Source organism: Coturnix japonica, chromosome 6 (genome assembly GCF_054131305.1).
Source record: "Coturnix japonica strain WE chromosome 6, WE-NBRP24, whole genome shotgun sequence".
NCBI lineage: Eukaryota > Metazoa > Chordata > Aves > Galliformes > Phasianidae > Coturnix > Coturnix japonica.
Genome location: NC_140668.1, coordinates 30,384,336 through 30,392,525, shown reverse-complemented (window position 1 = coordinate 30,392,525; position 8,190 = coordinate 30,384,336).

Below are 8,190 nucleotides of genomic sequence, written 5' to 3'. Positions count from 1 at the left end.
AGAATCTTTCCAACAAGCCAGGTATGTTAATAGGAAGACCACTGCTTCTTATAGAGAAGAAATAAAAGGAAAAGTTTAAGTAAGTTTGTGGAGTTTAGAACTCATGCGCCTGTAGTATTGACCTATTAAAATTCAGTAGAATACATTGCATTCATCTGGAAATAGCACTGGCTAACCCAAAGAATCAGAACTAAGAATAATGTTTCTCACAATTCTGTTCTGCTGACCTTTTGCTTAGCTGTGAGCTAAGGTCATTTTCACTCTTGGTTGGGCTTCCTTGACAGCTAAGATGGCTTCTTTATGAAGGTACTGAGATAAACTAGAGTCGTGCATTCATTCACATTGCTAAGACCACTTCATCAAATACTGTTTCCATACAAAATACTTCTGATCTAATCAAGAAAACATCAGAACCCTGCAAAGTGCCCTTGTTAATCCTGTCACTTACTACCTAGACCATTTTTCAAGATGATTTAATTAGCAAAGTGAAAGAACTTACTATTCTTTCAGCATTATTCACACAAGTTAAAATGTATGCTTTGACTTAAGTTATAAATAACTTACATACGCTAGTAGAAAATACATGCAAATGTAGCATTGACATTTAAAAACAAAACCATATCCTTCAGTCTGGTATATAATAAGGCAGACATCATCTGGTTATTTTTTTTTCATTCCAGTTTCACCATACCCTCAGTGCCATAGTAAGGGTTCATAATTTGCCAGCTTTCAAACAGAGATGGAGTAAAGTACTGCTGCTTCTTGCTGTGCATAGCTTTTTATGGAATAGTTACAGTATTCTTCCAAAATCAAAGTGGTATTCCCATGCCAAGAATAAATGTTCCAGAAAAAAGGGAAAAGGTAAACCTTCCTCAGAAGGGAGGGGAAAAAGGTGGAGAATGTATGGTCTATACAGGTAAGCTAACACATAGAATAAGGAACTAGTGAAGGAAAACCACAAACTGCAAGAAAAACCTGTGATGCAACTCCGGTTTAACCCTAGAAACAATTCCCTCTACTCAATAAAGCGCAGACTTGCTATAGCTAATTGTCAGCGTATTCTTTATTACTACTTTGTAGTTATAATATCAGTGTTCCTACAGTATAATTAAAGGTTTACCCAGATTTATGAGAGTTTACCACCACCAACAGGGTTGAAGGATGCCGGGGAGACTCATTGAGTGAGGGCTTTGCTCAGCAGTTTCCACAGCAGTAGGGGCCTTCCAGAATTACTCCAGTGCTTTAGGAAAGCTTGGCTGTTTGGCACCAATGTACGGGGTGTTATTAGAAAGGGGACATCATGTACATGTGAGGCCAGCATGTCTGGGCCTTTGGTTTTCTAAAAACAGAAGATGAATGAAAATCCAAAAGGCTGGGATGGATGTACTCTGAAGAGTGAAATTAAATAGGAAATTACTATTATTGTTAATGATAATCACAATACGCTGGAAGCGGAAGATACTGTGTTAATTCTGAGTTCTCTCAGCCCTCTGAATTTCTTTAATGCAGATATCCTTGGTAATGGATCAGTGCTCTTCCACCTGAATTTTACACAGCCCACACTTTTAAATGTTAACTAAACAGTGCTGTGTGCTGTAGGCTTTCAGATGCTACCATATTTATTATAAAACTGTTCATGGAGTGTATTTAAGAAGCGTGGATAAGATGAGCCTACAAACCCTGGATGAGGTAGAAACAATGTGTAATGAAACTTTAAAAAAATATATGGTACCTCAACTTTGAATTTACCATGTATAGCATCAAGTTTCAAAAGCCAAACATGGCATCAGTTGGTACCTTAATTTTTCAGTTTCCATGACTTAAACAGGACTGCCTGAGTGTTCAGAAGCCACTGTTAAGGATTTACCTTTCTCTTAGCTGTGTTTAGGCTCAGAAAGAAAGAAAGAAGGCATTGGCATAGAAATGATTCCTATATTCACGACTGATTCTTGGATAGTGAATTGAATATGAATTTACCTACACAGACCTTGTTAGAAATGACTTCTCTCTCCTATATTCACAAGGACTGTATTGCTGTAGTAGTTTATAGAGGGCAAAGGATGAAATTTTTGCCTGAGTTAAATATAATAATCAATTCTACACATGGCCTGGAAACACTAATTGGTTATCTTGCCCTCTAATATTAGTCTTTTGCAGTGGGAATCTTTGATCCTTTGGGCAAACATTTCAGTTTCTGTTTGCAAAGGAAAGGTTTCATTCTGTGTATACAGCACATGGGTGCCTGCTTCTTATCACACTCTCTGCCACAGCGTAGAAAAGCTAATATTCGTTGCACATAAATTGCTTCTTTTACTGCAACTTCTACATCCTTTGCTTTCCTTCTTTGCAAATTCAGAGTTGAAGCTGTAATAGAAATCTAAGTCATAGAAAAAGCATCCAAAGTAGGAAAGAGAATATCATCTTCTGGGGGGTGAATTGCCATTTTGGAAAGAGTCAGATAAGGGAAGCCAGAAGAACACAGAAAACAATGAGATGGTTACTTTGCACTGCTTTCCCATTTAAAAAAAGATAAAAGAAAACAATTAAAAAAGCCCCACTTATAGGTAAAGCTGCTTTGACTAAAGAACCCTTAGGAGTTTAAGCACATATCAGGCTCTTGTGAGAATACTGAAGCTGCACATACAAACACTCAACTTTTAGAATATGCTGGAATTGTAAGCTACTCATTCAAGCTGAACTTTGTCAGTATTGGCTGGTATATGCATGATTTCACATTATCTTTAGCTAACTGATCATATAATACTTTTTCCGTATGGGAATTCCCCTCCTCCTCCTATTTGCCCCCTCTAGAGCATAGGATGAAATTGTTTCTGGATGTAAACTAAGGCACAGTATCAGGTAATTATTGACAAGCTTCTTGCTGTAGTTGCTCTAGCAATTGAAGTTAACAGCAACATATTTTATTGCAAACAAAACAAAAAAAAAATGTCTAAAATGTGAGATTAAATAATATGCTAGATAATTCCGTTAAAAATCTATCTGCTTAGTGTTGGACCTATAGGGCTGGAAGAGTAGACCTTTGAAACTCTTACAAGTCAACAAATGCAGGTATGGAAGCTGTACTATGTGTCCGGGAGTTGAAATATTAATGTGTGTCCAGATTTACTTGGGAATGGCTCTGGCAAGTTTATCTGTTGCCTGTAAAATGGAAAAAAATAGTATTGTCCATCTCTCCACAGGGAGCTGGACACCATTAGTATTTTTGAGACATGAAGGAAATACAATAATTGATGTGTTTGCTGCAAGGAATGCTAAATTGCTTTGACATCAGAAGCCAGAAACCCAAATGGAGATCTGAACAAGTATTCCTGAAAGCAACTCAGGAAAAGCAGCATCTCTATGTTTTGCGTGATGTGGGGCTTGTGTGTAGAGAAGTCATAATTGAAGGCTATGTGCTGCACTTAAGCAGAGGCAGATTTGAAGTCATGTGGACTGATTAATTTTAGCATTCCTTATTTTGCAAATACTTGACTCATGAAACATAAATCATATAGCATCTCAATAGTCTTAATGTAATTTCCTGGGCATGTATCTTTTACGGATGAAGGAAATGAAACAAATTCTATTTTGTTCAGTCTTAGCAGCTCCCTTCAGGCATGTGATTTGACTCTGATTCCTCAGGACAGATTTAAACTCTTTGAATGACGTGACTTTTTAAGTTACTGGCAGAGGGAAAAGGTTCTTGTCGTGGAAGGGGTGGGCTGCTGCAACTCTGCACCGAGCCAAGGAACCCAGACCAGCTTGTGTATGCAAGCTCATGCTTTCCCGGCTGTGTGTGCCTCCAAACTCTGGAGGAAACTTTTCTGCAGTGTAGTGACACTGATGTGAAGGATGTGTGTATTAAGGGTGTATTAAATAAAGGCTTTGGTCTGCTGAGGACATGTGCAGTATTTCTGTGTTGGCTGCAGAGCAGCCTGGCCTTTTGAATCATCAGTACTCATCATCAGTTTTCAATCAGCACTTGGTAGTTCTGTGGAAACCCTGCAAACGAACTGAGAATGAGAAGGAAACAGTCTGTGGGAGGGAAGGAGTTAAAGCTTAATTGCAGCTATTTCTCCTTCACTTCATTAAAGAAATGGTGGGAGAACTTCCTTAGTACCAGCAATTTATTCTTGTCATACTTCAAAAGCTGGATAGAAACAACAGATTTCTCCAAGGTGAGGGCAAAAGTTTTCATACAGAAAGTGGAAGTTGAAGGGGGAGCTTCAACTACTGCTGAGAAAAATACACACCTACCTCTTTGGAACAAGCCTGCAAAATTGTTCTCTTGTTAGTAGGAGCATAGTTTTTGAGCTCTTGAAAGTGTGGTAAGATGGTAATTAGAAGCTTATTCTTGTGCAGTAATTGCTTTGGCCCTTCCTCCAGAAGGAGAGGGAATCTTATAGGTACTCCAGTCCATAGCTTGCACTGACTTAGTAGATGTTAAGATTTCAATAAGAATTATAAATCTACAGACACCTGAGGAGCTGAACTAGTGCAATTCCTGCAGTGTGAAACTCTGCTTGCAATACACTTTAGAGTACGGACAGTGATGAGAGTCCTTTAAGGGAAAAAAATCTTTGAGGCTTGAGAAAGATATTTAATCTTTGTCCTTTTTATTTTTTAGTATGTATAGTATTGGGTTGGATGACTTGTAGTCTGTGACTTTTTTTTTCCTTGTCATATTTTTCTTTCCGTGTTGGCATGTTGGGACATACGTTAATATGTGGCTGACCGTGTGCTTTGGGAAGGTCTGTTTCTTCAGCAGGGGAGAAGGTTCCTCAGTTCTATCTAATCACTCAAAATGCAAGTGAGAAGTACTTCTTGCACTTACCAGCACTCTCTCAGCAATAGCATGCCTTAAAGAAGAGGTATATATCAAAACTTAAGCCATGTCATTTCCTTGAGCAAACAGAAATCCACAGGGACAGCTCTTCACGAGGGTAAGATGACTTCTGTTAGGTAATATGTTTGTACATTAAGACTCTTCTTTTTGCAGCATAATCTAACTTTTTTTTTTTTTTTTTGCTTAGTTACCTGTGGTGAAAAAACAAAAAAGTACATGCAGTATCACAGCCTTTTTGATTCTGTAGATCTTTCCCATGCATGAGTTCATTTGAAACTGAGGTTTGAAAATCAAGCAATGGATACTTATTGCAGTATTTTGATTTTTCTTTGAGCAACAGACAGTTGAGAAGGTAGTGCAAGAGTTCTCACCTGACAGAAATATCTCAGATGGTATTTTATCTTATGAGATAGAAGGCCTCTGTTCAGCTATGTTCTCCTCTAGTTGTTCCAGTAGAGGGAAAGCTTTAGAGGAACATTCTATCTTCATGGATTTCATAGTCAAGACTCCAAGACACAAAAGTATTAGAGATGACGCTCTGGTATCATTTGTTAGCTCTGAATTTTGAAACTGTGGTTTTCCATGAACTGCCAGTGAATGCTACTGGAATTATAGTTCACATTATATGCTTCTCTGTGTCTCTTAATGAGGTGATATTCTTCTCTTTTGATGCCTAAATTGGCCATTTCCCAAGTGAGGGACCACAGCCAACAGACTGGTTTGGTTTTTAAGTTTTTATTTTTCTTTTTTTTCCTAGAAGTTATTTGTTATAACAGATGTCCCCAAGAAGGGATCCTTAGAAATGAAATATATTTTTAAGCAGTGGCCTGTATTGGTAACAGAAAGAGTGGTGAGATATTGGAACAGGCTACCCAGGGAAGGGATGGAGTTTCTGATCCTGGAAGTTTTCAAGAGTAGGGTGGATACTATACTATATGACATGGTGGTCATAGGCATGGGTTGATGGTTGGACTTAATGATCTTGCTGGTCTTTCCAACCTTAATGATTCTATGACTTAAAGTGCTGTTACAGCTCCTTGCTAACCTCTACAAAGCCTGGAATCAGCCCTGCACTTGCACTGTGGCTACCGGGGTTCTTGGATCAGGGGAGGCAACTTGCTTCCTCATGGTCCTTGGCACCACTGATGGGAATTTCGCCCTTGAAAAGACATCGCCTTTCTGGCAGCTCCTGAGTGAGACTGGAGATGGGAGAGGGCAGCTGAAGGTGGTTTAGGTCCCACTGAAACAGCCTTTCTGATGAGGGAAGTGATGAGGGGATGAGGGTATCCCTCAGATGCTGAAATATGGGAATGAGGAGAGGTCAGCAAGGTGATTTTAAAGAGACTGTGGCCTGGGAAGAGGGAGGGGCAGACAGGTTATAGCTGCTGTTTATGTAAATGGTTGTAATAATAGTCAGAATAGAAGCAGCAAAACATGAGGGTTTGTGTGAGCAGGACTAACCTACTGTTAAAGTACTCCATTCCTTAAATGCTGATAAGTGTTTTTAATTCTGTTCTAGCCAGGTTAGTTATAATCTCGGTGATATCCAGCTGTAGAGGAACACGTGGCCAGTCCTGTCATCTCTCACCTTAATGAGCACTGAAAGCGAATAACTGGAAATTCTACTGAGTGCTCAGCATAGCAGTTCATTATATAAGTTCTACATATAGTTAAATTAGTAGCCTAGTTGACAAGAAGGTGACATAGCTCAACTTATTTTTTAAATTGCTTAGCTTTATCACTCTATTGAACAGATTGTTCAAGTATTTATAGAATACTGTGCTATAGCCAATGTGATCTGCAATTAAGGCAGAAATGGTCAAGTAAAATGACATGATCAAGCACTTTAAAATGTGTTGACCTCTGATTGCCATCAAACAACCAGAGGTTGAAGCTTGAACCACAAAATTGCCTTTTAAAATTCTTTAAGGAAATTGGGTGCTGGGACTAAAATGTGTTTTGACTGAAACTTTAGAAGGAAAAAAATCCATGTTCTAAGACCAAGGATGTTATTACTCTCCATGGTGGTGTTTATTAGTGTGTTGTTGATTTTCAATGAGATGACCTATGGTAAAAGCTGTAAACCTTAGAGAGATTACAATCCTTATTATAAAGATGCATTATTTGGACAAAGAATTCTTTGCTAACAGTCAGTTAAATGCCTGTCTGCCTGTTTCATGGGGAAGAGCCTTGGCCATCAGCAACTTCGGTGCTTGGAATGAGAATTAGGAAAGTGACACAGGGACAGAAAACAGGTTAAACTGTGCATATTCAGGTGAACCTTTGAACAGCCAGAATAGAAAAATATTCCCTGAGAGGACCTCAGCCAAGCAGTGAGTTATTTTCCACTGATATGATTTTGGGCTAGAGAGCTTGTGGCTGGTGAGGCTTCCTATCACATGAATCTGTGATAGCTGATCTGTCTGGTCCAGATGCTCTTTCAATACTGTCTATATTCTCCTCTCACTTATGCTGGTGGTAATTATTCAGTTCATTTAGAAAACAGTGTTACGTGATTTTTTTCTAAGCTGGTCATATATTCCCTCAGTTATAGAAGCACCTGGGCATTGTTAACAGGACTTGATTTATAGTATTAGCAGTAGACATATTCTGCAGATCAAAATAATCTTTGTCTGTTTCAAATGAGCTTGTTCTACAAGCTTCAATTCACTTGGAGGCTCTTCAGGATTTTTGGAGCAGTTTTTGGTGTTGTTCAGGTTATAAGTTCTTGAAAGAGAAGTCCAGGGCTGTTAGCACTTCCCTCTGACACAGTAGAGTATTATTTGTTTTCCCAACAGCTACAAATCCTTTTGCTGCCAGGAAATATTTCCAGCTGATTTTGTAATAGGAGTCCACGGGAGATGGGAGACAGAGATACAGGAATATCTGACATCAGTCTTGGCCACAGCATCCAATTCTGTTTATAACTGCTCTGGGCCATTGCTGGTTTGAGCAAGACCCAGTGATGTAGAATGATATGCCACATAGCAAGATGCAAAGCCCTCATCTTAACAGTGCCGATGTGTGGTTCTTGCTACAATCATTCAGCTGCACTCATAGTTATCAGCCCCCCACTTCTCTTGATGCCTTGGCTTGCTCTTCTTTCTAGTGGTGTTTTGAGGACTACCAATGGAAATAGATCTTCCCTTGCTTCTTCCTCAGGACCTGAGGAAGACAAGGAAGAAGAGCATCATACATACTCTGTTATTTCTCACAGAATAACTAGTTTTATCTTTGGGTGCCCTGGTTTACTGCTGAAACTATTAGCACAGCATGAATCCCCTGCAGCTCTCCTCAACGATTACTCCTGCCTGGCATTCAAGGGTCTTTGAAAGTCTTTTTGG